This window comes from Camelus bactrianus, chromosome 13 (assembly GCF_048773025.1).
Source record: "Camelus bactrianus isolate YW-2024 breed Bactrian camel chromosome 13, ASM4877302v1, whole genome shotgun sequence".
Lineage (NCBI taxonomy): Eukaryota > Metazoa > Chordata > Mammalia > Artiodactyla > Camelidae > Camelus > Camelus bactrianus.
In genome coordinates this window covers 15741659-15756430 of record NC_133551.1, presented here as the reverse complement: position 1 = coordinate 15756430, position 14772 = coordinate 15741659, and the positions used below count along the sequence as shown (strand labels likewise).

Genomic DNA, 14772 nt, shown 5'->3' with positions numbered 1-14772 from the left:
GAGACAGAAACCTGACCACATGGTATGGAGTAATGCTTGGGTGATATGGAATTAGAAAGACAGTAGAGGCTATTCTGTCAAGAAATTTGGCTGAGAAATACTTAGTACCTCCCCCTATGGCACTCAGCATACTTTATCAAATATTTATTTGTCTTAACCTCACTTCCAAGCTTCTTGGGGTCAGAACTGGTATCCTTCTGTCTCCCTGTTCTCTGAAGCACACAGAACCTTGCCTGTAATCAGAACGTAATAAAGACTTGTTCTGTTTTATCGAATAATTCCCAAATCCTGTGTTTCCAATCCTCCTTCTCTTTGGTTTCACTGTGGACGTTGACAAAGGCTTTTCTCTTCTTGAAGCTCCCCTCCCAAGCCTCTGCGACTCTCCTCTATCCTCAATGTTTCTGTCTCCTGTTCCTCCATTAGCCTGGAAATGTACAGACTTTCAGACTTGGTTCTCAGCCTTCTCTTCTCTCCCCTTTAAACTTGCTTCCACTGCAACTATGGTTGCTTAAGTTATCTCCTCTGCACGGACGACTCCTGAATGACTAGCTGGAGTCCTGACACCTCTCACGTCCATTCTCTCTCATGCCGAGCTCCCAAACTGCCTTCCGTATAAACAACAAGAAAGTCTCCATGAGGGTAGCATGCATGCAGGTTGGGACACGGAACCTCAGTTCAGCTGTTGGAGGAAGGAATACAGGTTGAGGTTTAACTACTAGGTTTTAACATAGGGGATAAAATGATGGTGGCCTCGGGCCTCACCAGGTGTTTGTGGTACAGCATTTGCAAGTTGGCAGAGAGGTTTGGGACTGGAGGGGCTTCATCTGGCTCACCCTAGCGGGAGCCTTCTGTTCTCCCTCTCCTGGGCTTTGCTTGGGCGCGGGGTAGACTATTGGAACCCCTCTTCCTGCTGCCCCACTGATCCTGACCACTGCAGGGTCCCAGGCCTTCAGATCTGGTCCTGCCCCAGCAGTCTGAATCCAGCCTTGCAGATTCTGACTCCCAAACTCAGGATCTGATGTCTGGATTTCCTCCTGAGAATGGTTCTTGGCCTCTTCTTGCATGAACTTTCCCGTTATTAATTTTACTGCCCAACCGGCCTCTGACCCTCAGGCTGCATAAAAGGACCAGCAGGACCACAGAATCCATTTCCAAGAGGCCCTGTTCTGGGTGACAGGACACTGAAGAGCTCTCTTAACTCACGTGCCCGTGATTGTCTATGGCCCTGCGACTTTGCTCATAATTATTTCTGCGATCATTATTTAGCTTTGCAGTCCATGGCATGGACTGCTAAATCATGTTTTCCTCTTCTTATACAGTAACAAGCTCCATCTCCCAGGCTTCTTACACCTCGGGTGGTCATGTGACTAACTTCCTGCCAGTGGGCTGTGCACATAAACGAAGAGTGCTACTTCGAAGTTGGCCCCAGAACACGGTGTGCACTTCTGTGCCCTTTCTCCATCCTGCAGGCTGGCCTGTGACCCAGCCCTGAACACTCAGACCAGGGCAAAGCCCCAGAAGCACAACCCAAAGTAGTCCACGGACCAGTTTCCATTAATGAGGGGATAAGCACAGAAGTTGTGAACAAATGCCTAGAAAGGTTTGCAACAATTTGACACCGCTGTGAGATACAAGGGCATGATCAGTGGAGTATAAACCAAAAGTACTGGCCTTTGTCTTACTGGGAATAAAGAAAGCCAGTCTTTAAGCAAAGAGAGTTTGTGAAGCACTGCCCTAGAGGATGGTGGCGGAACAAGATGGAAGGACTCTTTCTAATCTAAACCACTCACCTCAGGGCTGTTAACAAGGCAGAAAAATAAACTGTTTTCTTCAGGTCACTGTATTCAGGGGCCTCTCTGCCTTAGAAGCCTGCTGCTCTCGGTGAAGGTGTTGGAAGGAAACGTAATGTGAGCGTGCACTGGCTGTTCTTGCTTTGAGTAAGGCATTCCAAGAAGGAGAGGAGCTCAGGCAAGAATCATTTGCAGGTTGGTCAGCAGAGGTGGGAAAGAATGGGCAGCATCCAGAAGCTGGAGGCCTTGGAGGATGAAGAAAGTTAACTGCTTCAGTAACCCCAAGGAGTGAAAATGGTACCACTGCTCACAGCTTTTCCCAAACATGGCATTGGAACAGAGAAGTCAGGCCTACAGTAAGGATCAGAGCAGGCGTGCATCCTCCTGTCCAGGTCCAGGTTTTTGGGGACCTCAGGGTAGAGACCATTAAGGAGGAGAAGACAGAGGTGGGCCAAGCACAGCAGCTGGGACATAAGGAGTGCTTAAGAACTTGGTCCAGCACTGAGTCTGGATGTGGTAACTGGGCTGTGGAACTGACTAGAAGCAAACAGACCAGAAGCCTATAAACTTTTTAAGGAATTATAATGCCATGGGGGTCACAGCTTGGCCTGGAGCACACGCTTACCAACACCCATTTCAGATATGGCCACAGAGGATGTTGGACAAGCAAGAACTTCCCAGAAGACAGAATCAAAGTCAGGGCCACCAGAAGCCTCTCCCGGAGAGCAGAGGCAGAGACCAAGGCAGGGAGGTCTTAAGGCTTCCTGCCCAGTGGGGCATCATCATTTTTATACACCTGTGGCCACTTCATGTCTCCAATGAAACAATGAGAGCTTTGTTCTGCTGTAGTTTTCTTGTTTCTGCTCCTCCATTGCATAATGGATATTTGTTGGTCAGAATAAAGAAGGAAAGGAACATTTTAGCATGGATATTTAAAACAGGGTTCAGTGTGGTATCACTTCACACCAGTCAGAATGGCCATTATTCAAAAATCCACAAATTACAAATGCTGGAGAGGCTGTGGAGAGGGAACCCTCTTACACTGCTGGTGGGAATGCAGTTTGGTGCAGCCACTATGGAAAACAGTATGGAGATTCCTCAAGAGACTAGGAATAGACTTACCATATGACCCAGGAATCCCGCTCCTGGGCATATATCCAGCAGGAACCCTACTTCAAAAAGACACCTGCACCCCAATGTTCATAGCAGGACTATTTACAATAGCCAAGACATGGAAACAACTTAAATGTCCATCAACAGATGACTGGATAAAGAAGATGTGGTATATTTATACAATGAAATACTATTCAGCCATAAAAATGACAACATAATGCCATTTGCAGCAACATGGATGCTCCTGGAGAATGTCATTCTAAGTGAAGTAAGCCAGAAGGAGAAAGAAAAATACCATATCATATTACTCATATGTGAAATCTAAAAAAAAAAAAAAGAAGACAAATGAACTTAAATATAAAACAGAAACAGACTCACAGACATAGAATACAGACTTGTGGTTACCAGTGGGGACAGGGGAAGGAAGAGATATATATATAAAATAGATAACAAGCTTATACTGTATAGCACAGGGAAATATATTCAATATCCTGTAGTAGCTCATGGTAAAAAAAAAAGAATATGAAAATGAATATATGTATATTCATGTATGACTGAAGAACTGTGCTGTACACCAGAAACTGACATAACATTGTAAACTGACTATAACTCAATAAAAAAAAGATAAAGAAATAAAATGCATATGTTGAAATGATATAAATAAATTAAATAAACAAACAAACAAACAAACAGGGCTCAGAGAAGGGAAGGCCAGATCTGTGGAGCTCTGATCACCTAAATTCTTTCAAGGAAAGCATGGCGGGCTGTGACACACAGGAGGGCCAGGTAATGGGAGGAAGGAGCAGAAGCTTTGGAGGCAGCTGGACCTGGGTCAGATGCAGGCTCATTCCTTCCAGCAGTGGTTCTATCCTGGTACACTGCCCACCTGGCCAGAGCCTTCCCCTTCCTCTCTAAAAAGGGCCCAATAACTACAAAAACAATATAGGACTATGGAAAGGATAATTCAAGCAATGTTCATAAAATGCCTAGCAAGATGCGGAGCACATAGGGTGTATTCAATAAATGGTGGACAGTACTTCCCAAGAAAGTTAGTTAAAGTCAAAATTTCCCCCAAATTCAATGGAATATACAACTGGCATTCTGGAAGTTTAGCTGTTCATGCTCTAATACAAGGACCAATGACAAGGACATGCTACACCTACACTAAAATAACTACAATCCAGGAAAGGCTTTTCCCTGTCTGAGAGCATGGGCCCACTGCCACAGTGATGAAGTTTAAGACACTGCCACTTCCTTCTCCTCCTGCTTGAAACAAAGCAGGACGGCTGGAGTGCAGAAGGGGACAAGGAGGCAGAGGAGAGGCAACGTGGGGTGGGAGAAGGACACAGGTTCCGGGTTCGGGGTTCACGTTCTAGCAGACAAGCACATGAGCAGAGTGGTTAAAGCACATGGCCTCCACGATGAACATCACTCTCAACAGTGAAAAACTGAAAGCTTTTCCTTTAAAATCAGGAACAAGGCAAGGATGCCCACTCTGGCCACTTCTATTCAACACAGTATCTGAAGTCCTAGCCGGAGTAATTAGACAAGACAAGGATACAAAATGTATCTGCATCAGAAAGGAAGGAGTAAAATTATATGTTTATAAATGACATGCTCTTCTACGTAGAAGGCCCTAAGGACACACACACACAAAAACCTGTTAGAACTCGTCAATTCATTCAGAAAGTTGCAAGATACAAAATCAACATACAAAAATCAGTTGTGTTTCTATACACTAACAACGAACAATCTGAAGAGGAAATTAAGAAAACAAGCCCATTTACAGTAGCATTATGAAGAAAAACTACTTACAAATAAACATAACCAAGGAGGCAAGATGTGTATACACTGAAAACTACAAAACATTGATGGAAGAAATGAAAGAGGACATAAACGAATGGAAAGACATACTCTGTTCATGGATTAGAATCGAAGATGGTTAAGATGTCTATACAACTCAAGGTAACTTACTAATTCAGAGCAGTTCATATCAAAATCTCAGAGGCATTTTTTTGCAGAAATAGGGAAAAAAAATACTAAAATTCATATGAACACAGAATATTCCAAATAGCCAAAACAATCTTGAGAAAGTACAAATTTAGAAGTCTCATACTTTTGGGCTTCAAAATATACTACAAAGTTACAGTAATCAAAAAGTATGCTACTGGCATAAAGACAGACATATAGACCAATGGAACAGAAAAGAGAGCTTAGGAATAAACCCAAACATGTATGGTCAACTGGTCCTCAGCAAGGGTGCCAATACACACTGGGGGAAAAATGGTCTCTTCAACAAACAGGTAAACTGGATATGTGCATACAACAGAGCATGGCTTGAATGTGAAGCCTTGCTTACCAGCAACGTAATTAACCTCTCTGTGCCTTAATTGTATCGTCTACAAAAAGGGATGACAACAGCACCTTCTTCTTAAGACTGTTGGGAGATTTAAATATGGTGCTTAGAATAGCCTCTGACACATACTGTTAATTTCATTACTGTTATTATCAGTGGGGCCTAAGGAAAGTTACTTAACCTCTTTGAGCCTCAGTTTCCTCTGTTGCAAAAGGGAGACAAGATCTAACTTGTCAGGTCACTGGGTTATTGAGGAAAAGTGAACGAAATAGCCACTGTAAAGCCCTCAGTCCTCTCTGGGTCCAGAGGAGTCGGACCAGTAAAGTCACAGGGCAAGCCTGTTCCCAACAGGTGGAGCAGAGGGATCCCACGAGAGATCACCAGGGAGGGGAGGTCAAAGCAGGACACCCCTCCCTCCCTCGGACTGGGTGGGTCACGGGCATTACAACCCTAAGAACTTCTCGCCTCTACCACCCTGTCCAGGCTCACTAACTACCTGGCGTTTTTCACGACCACGGAAAACACTTAGTCCCAGGGAACATGTGTAAGTGGAGTTTAGCTCGCTGGGTTGAAAATCTGATATTTAATCTCCTAAGTTTACTACCATGCCTCCTCTAGACTGTTCTATCTAGATCTTAGAGTAACCCATCAAAATGTGTTCATTAATACACCACTGCACAGTTTTCAAAGTGAGTTCCTACCTCTTTCCCCATCTGACCCCATGGTGTAGCATTCTCCATTTCACAGAGAAGAAAACCAAAGCTGGGAAACACTGATTCACTCAGCTCTCAGCCTTCCAGCCCAGGGCGCTTTTCACCGCACTGACCAGCAGAGCCTTTTTTGGTAGTTAATCCTCTACCCTCAAGAGAAATAAAATCTGCATATTTGTTCTCCATAATGACATTAATGCCTTTTGCAAACATTTAGTGATTCCAGAAGTAATATAATATGATTGTGGTAAATGTCAATAAAAATTTGACAAGAGTTTATGGGGAAAAAAGTCCATATAATCAAATGAAAATGACAGAATAAAATTCTAAATATATGTCAGAAAATAGCAATGATGAGTCAGTTTGCATGTTTCAGAGAAAGCTCACAAGAGCAAGCAACCGGTTTACTTCTAATACGCTGAACCACGTAGCTTAAGAAACACTTTCTATTAAAGTGTTTTACTTTCCCCATCAACAAAATAGAGTCTACCAGCTGAATAGGCCACAGATGTCAATTATCTGACTCTAGAAATTAGACCGGAAATTAGCTGAGATAGGCTAGTAACGGCCTAGTAGCAAACCATGGAAACCTCTAAAAATGTATATGCTATTTCTATATTTGCTTCTTTTTTTAATGTCCATCTTCTTCTCTCTTCCTCTGCCTTCTCTCTTCTTCCCTGCCCAGAACTGAGGGGTCAGCATGTGGCTGAGAGCACAACATGACAAGAGGGAGGTCGAAGAGTTGCACAGAGGCATGGGCTGTGGTTGGGGAGCCACGCGGAGCAGCGAGCTGGAGGGACTGGAGGCGGACAGTAATGCTGCAAGGACACATGGGCCAGCAGGCCTGGCTGCCAGAGACCAGCTGTAGGAAGAGAGGCAGGCCCAGAAGAGCCAGGGTGGCCTTTGCAGTTAAGAGACAGGCTACTTTGAGCAAACAAGTAAAAATATTGAAGATAATGGGAGTCAAGTTTCTAACGGTCAGAGAAGACATGCACAAAGATACAAAGGGGTAAGACTAGAAGGATCCCTGGGCTTTGGACTAGAATTGGAGATACTAGTATGAACTCATGATTTTATAATATATGGTCAAATGTAGAAAAATGAACATATAAATGGCTATGTGTATATACATGTATACATACGTTTTCTAGCTCTGTCCCCGAGACGTCTAAAGTAATGACACCCCAGTAACAATGGGCACATCACCCTTTCATATCCTGGTTTCTAAGTACCATTCTCTACCAAAAAGGATGACTAGTTAGGTCAGGGAAAGTGCAAGATGAGCCTGCGATGTCTTGTGGTGACAGAAAAATTTTAAATGCTCAATGGATGATAGGGCTGTCAAAAGGGCTCCCACTGGCCAAACTGAGGACAATCTGAGCATCAAAATTAATAATGATAGTAAGAGACTTCAACATACTTTATATAAAAGGAACCCATGAATACTTCCTAATATAAATGAATAAATGCAGGGAGGAAAAAAGGAAAATTCCTTATAGAAGAATGCCAACTAATAAATGTGAAAGGAGTGACAGAAGTAAAGAATCACCATTTGGTAACCTTCATAGAGGTGGCTGATTCAGGCGGAAGTCAGCAATGAATGACAAAGCTGTAAGTGGAGGTTTATGTGAAACAGGCTATTCGTATAACCTCAGAATACCTCCTCACAAACACCAATAATGTTCTAAAGGAAAAATGGTGAATTGGAGGTGGGGAGATCTGGCAGATACCGACATCACCGGGTGATCAGGGTGAGTATCTGAGTGGTGGGACTGGTAGACACTGTGTACCTGCTAATGTGACGCCCTGAGAAGAGCAGAGTATCCTGCCAAGAACATAAGAGCTGAGTCTGGTTCTGAAGAAACACCTGCTAGGTCCAGGTTGAGAGTCGTCTGCAGAAGGTAAGACCTGCACTCAGAGATCTGCACAGCTGCAAGGACTCTAGGGACAGGGAGAGTCTGAGGAACTCTTCTAGGAAAGACGTGACAAGTGCATTTAGCATGAAACAACAAGGTCCTACTGCACAGCACAGGGAACCACCTTCAATACCTTGTAATAACCTATGATGAAAAAGAATATATATAACTGAATCACTGTGTTGTACACCAGAAACTAATGCAACGTTGTAAATCAACCATACTTCAATTTTTAAAAATGAAGATAAAAGTAAATCAATAATTAAATTTAGCATGGACCCTAGATCAGACAGAAAAAAAAAAAAGAGAGAGATATTTGGGGGATAACTGATGAATGGGCTCTGTGGGCTGGGTGGTGGTTTATACCAGCGTCAACTTCCTGTGCAATGATTTATTTTATGTGTCAAGTTGACTGTGTTAAGGGATGACCAGGTAGTTGGCAAATCATTATCTGGGTGTGTCCATGAGGGTGTTTCTGAATTTGAATCTGAATCCATAGACTGAGTAAAGAAAACCATCCTCACCACTGCGGTTGGGTATTACCCAGTCTGCTGAATGACTGACAGAGCAAAAAGGCAAAAGAAAAGTGAGTTTGCCCTTTGGCTTAAGCTAGGACACACATCTCCCACTGCCTTCGCACAGCAGATCGCCTGCTCTCAGGCGACTGAATTAAACTGCATTTCCTGCTTCTCCAGCTTGCAGATGTGGGACTTCTCAGTCCCCATCACCCATGAGCCAATTCTTATAATAAGCTTCCTCATATATATATATATATATATATATATATATGAGGAAGCTTATATATATATATATATATATATATATCCTATTGGTTCTGTTTCTTTGGAGAACTCTGACTAATCCTAATGCCATGGGGATATAGAAAAATATTATATTTATTTTCTCTTTGCCAGACCCCTGTGACATTAGTTCAGGGAAAGGGCCCCCATTCCAAGGGCTGATTTATTAAAAATCAACCAGGGCAAGAGGCAAATGATTCAGTGATGTTCTATACCTGATCCCTCACTCTGGCCTTCTATAACTAGTTACTCTCAAGAGCTCTGAGCCTTGACGCTGGGTTTCTAGCTCTCCTCAGGAAGTGAATGCCTCTCACTGACTCCACGGTCCACCTTTGGTGGACATGGTCTGAGTCCATCTGGGAGCAGCTCCAGACTTTCTGAAGAGGAGGGGCTTTGAGGCAGCCTGCCTGAAAGGGGAGGCCAGGGGGCTTGCCTTAATAAAGCTGCATTTACAAAGTAAGGACACTGCTTTTATTTAGATTGCATGTTTGTTTGGAGAGCCTCTGGGCAAACCCGTGGGACTCACAGAGGGGCTGAAATGCTCTCCAACCCAGCTCTGCCACCCACAAGCCATCTCTTGATGATACCACTGAATCTGCACGTGGCTGAGTCAAGACCAGGGCTAGTAGGACCTCCAGCCTAAAGTCCCAGGGAACAATAAAAACATAGGGTCAGCTGATGAGTAATTGGGGGTGGGGGGCTGACTAACATCATTAGGAAGGGGTGGGGCTGGCCGTACCTGGCAGGTTGTTTTCCTGAGTGACACCCAGTCTGGCCCAGGCTAAGGTGTGTGAATGATTCACATCTGAGGAGGGGAGGCAAGGCCCATGGGAGCAGGGAGGTGTGAGAGGACATGGGCAAGGGAGGAGTTCAAGGCAGCCAGGACAGGAGGCTAGGGGCCAGGTGCCGCAGGGGTTATGCCCAGAGATGAAGAGGGAAGAGGAGGAGGCCACCAGCCAGGGGAGGATGGAGGGGGCGAGAATGACCCGGGAAGTCAGAACCTTCCTCTCGCTGGGTGCTACTCTCCTGGCTTGCCATGCAGGTCAGGCAGAGAGCAGCTGCATCTCGCAGGCTGAATTAAATCATTAGCTTAGTTGTTTGGGGCAGGAGAGGGCGGGGTTTAGTGTCAGCTGAGTCAGTTTAGTGCTTCGCAGTCAGTTTAGTTATCGTGCTCTAACCTCAGAGACCCTAGATAGTAAGAAGACATCGGCCAGTGAGGATGGCACAGGGTCCCCCAATGTCTGATGATGGCTATTTCTGCTCTCCTCTGACTCCCTGGCTGGTTAGTTAGCACTCTGTTTTTGTTCACTAAAAACTGAGAAAAGCAGACAGTACAGGTAATCCTAAGAGGGAAGTAAAACTTCTTTGGAACTTCAATCATAGGGCATAGGTCATGTCAGTCCTGGAACTATCTTCCACTCATATTTCCCACGGAGCAGTTTCTCAACCTTTGGCAGGATTTCCTCCTTGAAAACCCATTCGATATCAGAGGGCAGGAGAGAGGGGTGTGGCAGCAATGTCCAGTTGGCATGTCCAACACCCACATGGAGATCCAACCTACCACCCCCTTCAGCCTGCCTGGGGTGTCCCAAATCTGGAGGCCCTGTCTCTTTAATTCCCATATTTATCTGGCCTTCGCCAGGTACAAAACTCTTTCACATTTGTGATTTAAAAGGACGCAACACAGCCCATGCAGGTAGACAGAAGAGGAATTATTATCTCCATTGTGTGAATGAGAAACCTGATTCATAGATGATAAGCAATTCATTTCAGGTCACGAGAGTGCACAAAAATGGGGCTGGGATTAGAACCCAGACCCCTGTAAACCAAACAGGGCCTCCGCTTCTCTAGCCCAGCACTATAAAAGCACAAACTCGGGGCTTCAGCGAACAGCTGTCCAGTCCTCATCTCCATCTCTCCCAACTGAGGCAGAACTAAGTTCCAGGGGACTCCTCCACATGCATACAGAACCCCGATGGAGGGACAAAGGATGAGCAAGGCCCGAGAGGGGGCAGCCCAGTATCCACAGGAGGAATGAGGGAGGACAGAGCAAAAGGACTACGGCCAGAAAGAAGGAAAGCAAGTAAAGAAAGCAAGCAGAATGTCTGCAAGTCACCCATCATCTGTCTTTGCACTCACGCTGGTACAGTGTACATTTGCACCATGTTTACAGAAATGTCCACACTTTCGTGTTTATCTGGGAGGAAAAGAGGGCAACCAGCAATTAAGGAGTACTTCCTGGATATCAGAGACCCTGCTAAGTGTTTTCTCTGTTCATCTTGGGAGGAGGAGAGAATCTTCAATTTTACAGATGAGGAAATTAAGGCCTAGAGAGGTGAAGCAAAGTATCTGAGGTCACAAAGCGTGGCCTGGAACAAAGGCTGGTCTGACTGCAAAGCCCTGCTCTTCTCTTTACAAACCACACTAATGATGCCTTGGGCCTGGTCTCTGCCATTTCGAACCTTGCAATCAGACTTAACCACTCTGTTGGGTATAATCACAGGCCAGAAAGCATTTGGAACTAATGTATACTCCAAGGAGAATGGCTAATGGGTAATTTGAGTTATAGTAATTCCCATTTGAGTTACAGCGATTCCCTCTGCCACAGCCCAAAGAAATGAGGGGTTGGGCTTCAGTTATGGTGGATTTCTGCTCCTTGTCAGAAGACAGAAAAATTCGGATTGAGGCAGCCAGCCTCGGGCATGTGTGCACTGCTTTGAGAGTAGGGACCTTGGTTGCTGTCTGGCTACAATGCTGTGTGTGCATTGGTTCCTCTGTGCCTGTGTGTTTTGGAAAAACGAGAATTAGCATGCAGATTTTCAAATAGGTTCTGACAAACGTACATGAGAAACAATTCCATATTTGAATGTTTTCATTTCTGTCTTCATTCACAGAAAACATACACAGATCTGTTCTATCAAACTAAAAGAGCCAGATACCTAAATAGATCTGACCTACTATAAAGAGGCTGGTAGCTGATGTATCATTTGTCAGATTCAGAAAAGCTATGTGTCATTTGTAGTTAAATCAAAGCTACAAAGTTTTGAATTCTAAAGACAACGAAAACAAGAAAAATGAGCCAAAAGAATCTGTTTTCCTAGTTACATGGTAGTGACAATCATCCAGATGATTGGATGTCCAGTCCCTACATGATACAGTCATACAGTTTCATGACACAAGGGACAACTCCAGAAGCTTATCTCAAGTATATAAGCCTCGCTGGTAGGGTTTGCTTGCTGGTCTTTTTAGAATGGCCCAGTTTGTTTAGACAAGCATGGTGTTAACAGAGCCTAGGTTGTGTGTTTCTATCTGTATCACTTCTGGTCAAAAATAGAGGAAAATTCTGTTCACTGGGCTCAGATCACACAAAACTGAATCAAATGCGTCACCAGAAGAAGGGTTAGCAGCCACTGATAGGTAGTTCACTGGAACATCCAACAATGCTTCTTTGGAAAATCCGAAACATTCATTAATGATACGCTGTGCGATGCATGAAATGATAACCTATTTGTAAGAAAGGGATCATCTGTTTGTGACTGGCATTTACTTTATTCTCCGACTTAAAACAAACAAACAAAAAAAAAAAAACCAAGAACTGTGAGGAGCAAAGACCCTTAACTTCTAAAGTAACATTCCAAGGCCAGGTAACAGTCTGGGAGGCAAAGGAGTAGGGAGGGACAAATGCACTGCAATGACAGAAACAGAACGGGGGAAACGTTTCGTGAAAAATACTCGGTTTAGAAATGACCTACAATTGCTTTTGAGGGCAGTTTTAACTATTACCTTATAAGACTAAATTGTTTCCAATAGTCACAGTCACTCCTCAAAGTACTTGCTTGAGAAACTTCCAATTTTAGGTAGTCGCAACTTGCTGAGGGAAGGCAATAAAGTAACACTGCTACCGAACAAAAGCACTTTTGTCTGCCAGGTGGTGAAGGGGATCGCGGGGACCGGCACTTACTCTCAAAGCACAACCCCCAACAGTGTTCCTAGTTAGTTCATAACAACCATAATAACCATTTCCCGACTCTTCGGATGCCTTGCCCGGTTCGAACTGTCCCCGAGCTGACACACCACCGCGCCGAGAGTAGATGAGGCTGAAAAATGTTACATCCCTAGGCTTCATGGGAGGAACCTCAGTTCAAGACCGACGGCTGTTGAGACCGAGTTTGGAAAAGTAGCACCTGTGCAAAAGCAGAGCGGAGCCCGCGCGGGACTCTCCGCGCCTCGGCGCCCAGCCCTACAGCCCGCAGCAGCCGCGGACGCAGCGCGGGTTTTGCATCTTGACTGCTTTTCACCCCTAGAGGGGGAAAAGATAGACGGAAGGGGCAAGGTGGGCCACTCGCCACCCCCAAAGTACTTGTCCCAGGTGCCTGAAATGAGTCTGGGGCCCGGGCCAGGCTGGGCCCGGTGGAGGTGCGCCCCGGCCTCCCCACGCGCCCCGGCCCGCCCGCCGGAGCTCCAGGAACCCTCCCCGCGCCCCACTCACCGCTCACGCTCGCCCGCGCCGCCGAGCCCGGGAGCGGGGACCCCTGCGGCTGCCGCATGCCCTCGGAGCCGAGCGCGACGGGGCGACCGGGGGCCGGGCTCGAGGATCGCCGGAGGACAGGACCGGCGGCGGCGCGCCTCCTCTGCAGAGGCGGCTCAGAAGCGCCCGGAACCCGAGGAAAGTTTGGCGGAGCGAGGGGTGGTGCCCAGGGGGCGGAGGGGCGCGTCCCACCCAGCCCCGCCCGCCTCTCCCCGCCCCGCCCAGCCTGGGGTGGCCGACCGTTCCCACGAGAGAGCGCCCCCCACCGGCGAGGCACGGATCAGCGCGCGGGGGCGCTAGCGCAGATGCCTTTCTGCCTGAGACTGGTCCCCAGGAGGGTGGCCTGCCTCCAGAAGATGGCACCCACTAAGGGACCGCTAGCACCCACAGGCCCTACAGAGCCATACCTCAGAGCCCCATTTTAAAGCACTGTCCATCTGTCCCTCTGTCCCTCTGTCCCTCTCTCCTCACACTGCTGAGAGAGATTTGTTTGAAGTGGCTTAGGGAAAGTGCACACCCCACATGGGAGGCAGGTTCACGGCCAGGCTGATCACTTGCTCTGAAACTCGAACCCCAAAGCTATCCGAGCAGCGCAGGTATCCCCAGAGGCCAAGGGTGTTCCCGTGCATTTGGCCTGGGGCCTTTCCTAAGCACCTTTTTATTGAAACAGAAAACAAACAAACAAAAAATATTTAAAGTTCTTGTAAGAGAATTCTGGGCCTCTTAGGGTAAATAGTCTTGGATAATTTGTTTTTCAAAGCTGAAATCTAAAGCCTCCACTGACCCACCTTTGGTAAAGAAGAAAGATGCAAAGTGAAACAGTGTTTGTCATGAAGCCTGTTCTCTCTGAACTCTATAAAGCAAAAAAGCACATACGTGCAAAGAGACTGGTTTTCCCAGTGACCTCACAGAAGGAAATACTGTAAGATGAGGTCCTTCCTACTGGCAGTTTGAAACCTAGGAAGCACTAAGAGCATACACTCAGATGGCTTCCTGTAGCCCTTTGCCATTCCTTCCTTCATTTGTTCATTCATCATTCATTCAGTGTTGATATTGGGCCCTTCTGTATGCCAACTAGGAACTATATCCCAGGAAACAATCTGGATAGTAACCTGCCTCTTACCATCAAAGAAATTCTGCTCTTTCTGACAATAATGTTTCTTTTTTAATACCTGACTGCCTCAATGGCCAATTTTATTACAAAGAACAGTATCAAAATATACGAATCTGTTTAAGAACAACCAAGAAATGCAGCTTTTTTAAAAGGCCAAATGAGAAAGCAACTTCCCTCTGACCATCCCCCTGGAGCAATGGGCCGACGCAGGCAGGGCCACATGTCCAGGGCATCAGTCTGAATAATTTAAAGGACAGGTGTGTCTTCCGACTCTGGACACCTGTTGTAAATCTTCATGGGAGGGCAGCTCTGTTGGATTTTCTTCTGTGACTTCGTTCTCTGCTGGCTGGGTCTACACACAGGCATCCTTGCCCTCCTCCAAGCCATCAGGACACACACAGATGCAGACATAACTCCCAGACGGGCATGTTGTAGCCATTCTCTG

General features: G+C 45.9%; 1 protein-coding gene across 1 annotated transcript in view; it reads right to left on the bottom strand.

Moving 5' to 3' along the window:
- Positions 1 to 13365, bottom strand: part of LPAR3 (lysophosphatidic acid receptor 3) — a 77022-nt gene extending 63657 nt beyond the window's left edge. Inside the window, exon 1 of the mRNA XM_074376116.1 lies at positions 13175 to 13365. The gene's annotated coding sequence lies outside the window, so the exon portion shown is untranslated. The remainder of the gene's footprint in view (positions 1 to 13174) is intronic.
- Between the last annotated feature and the right edge of the window lie 1407 nt (positions 13366 to 14772).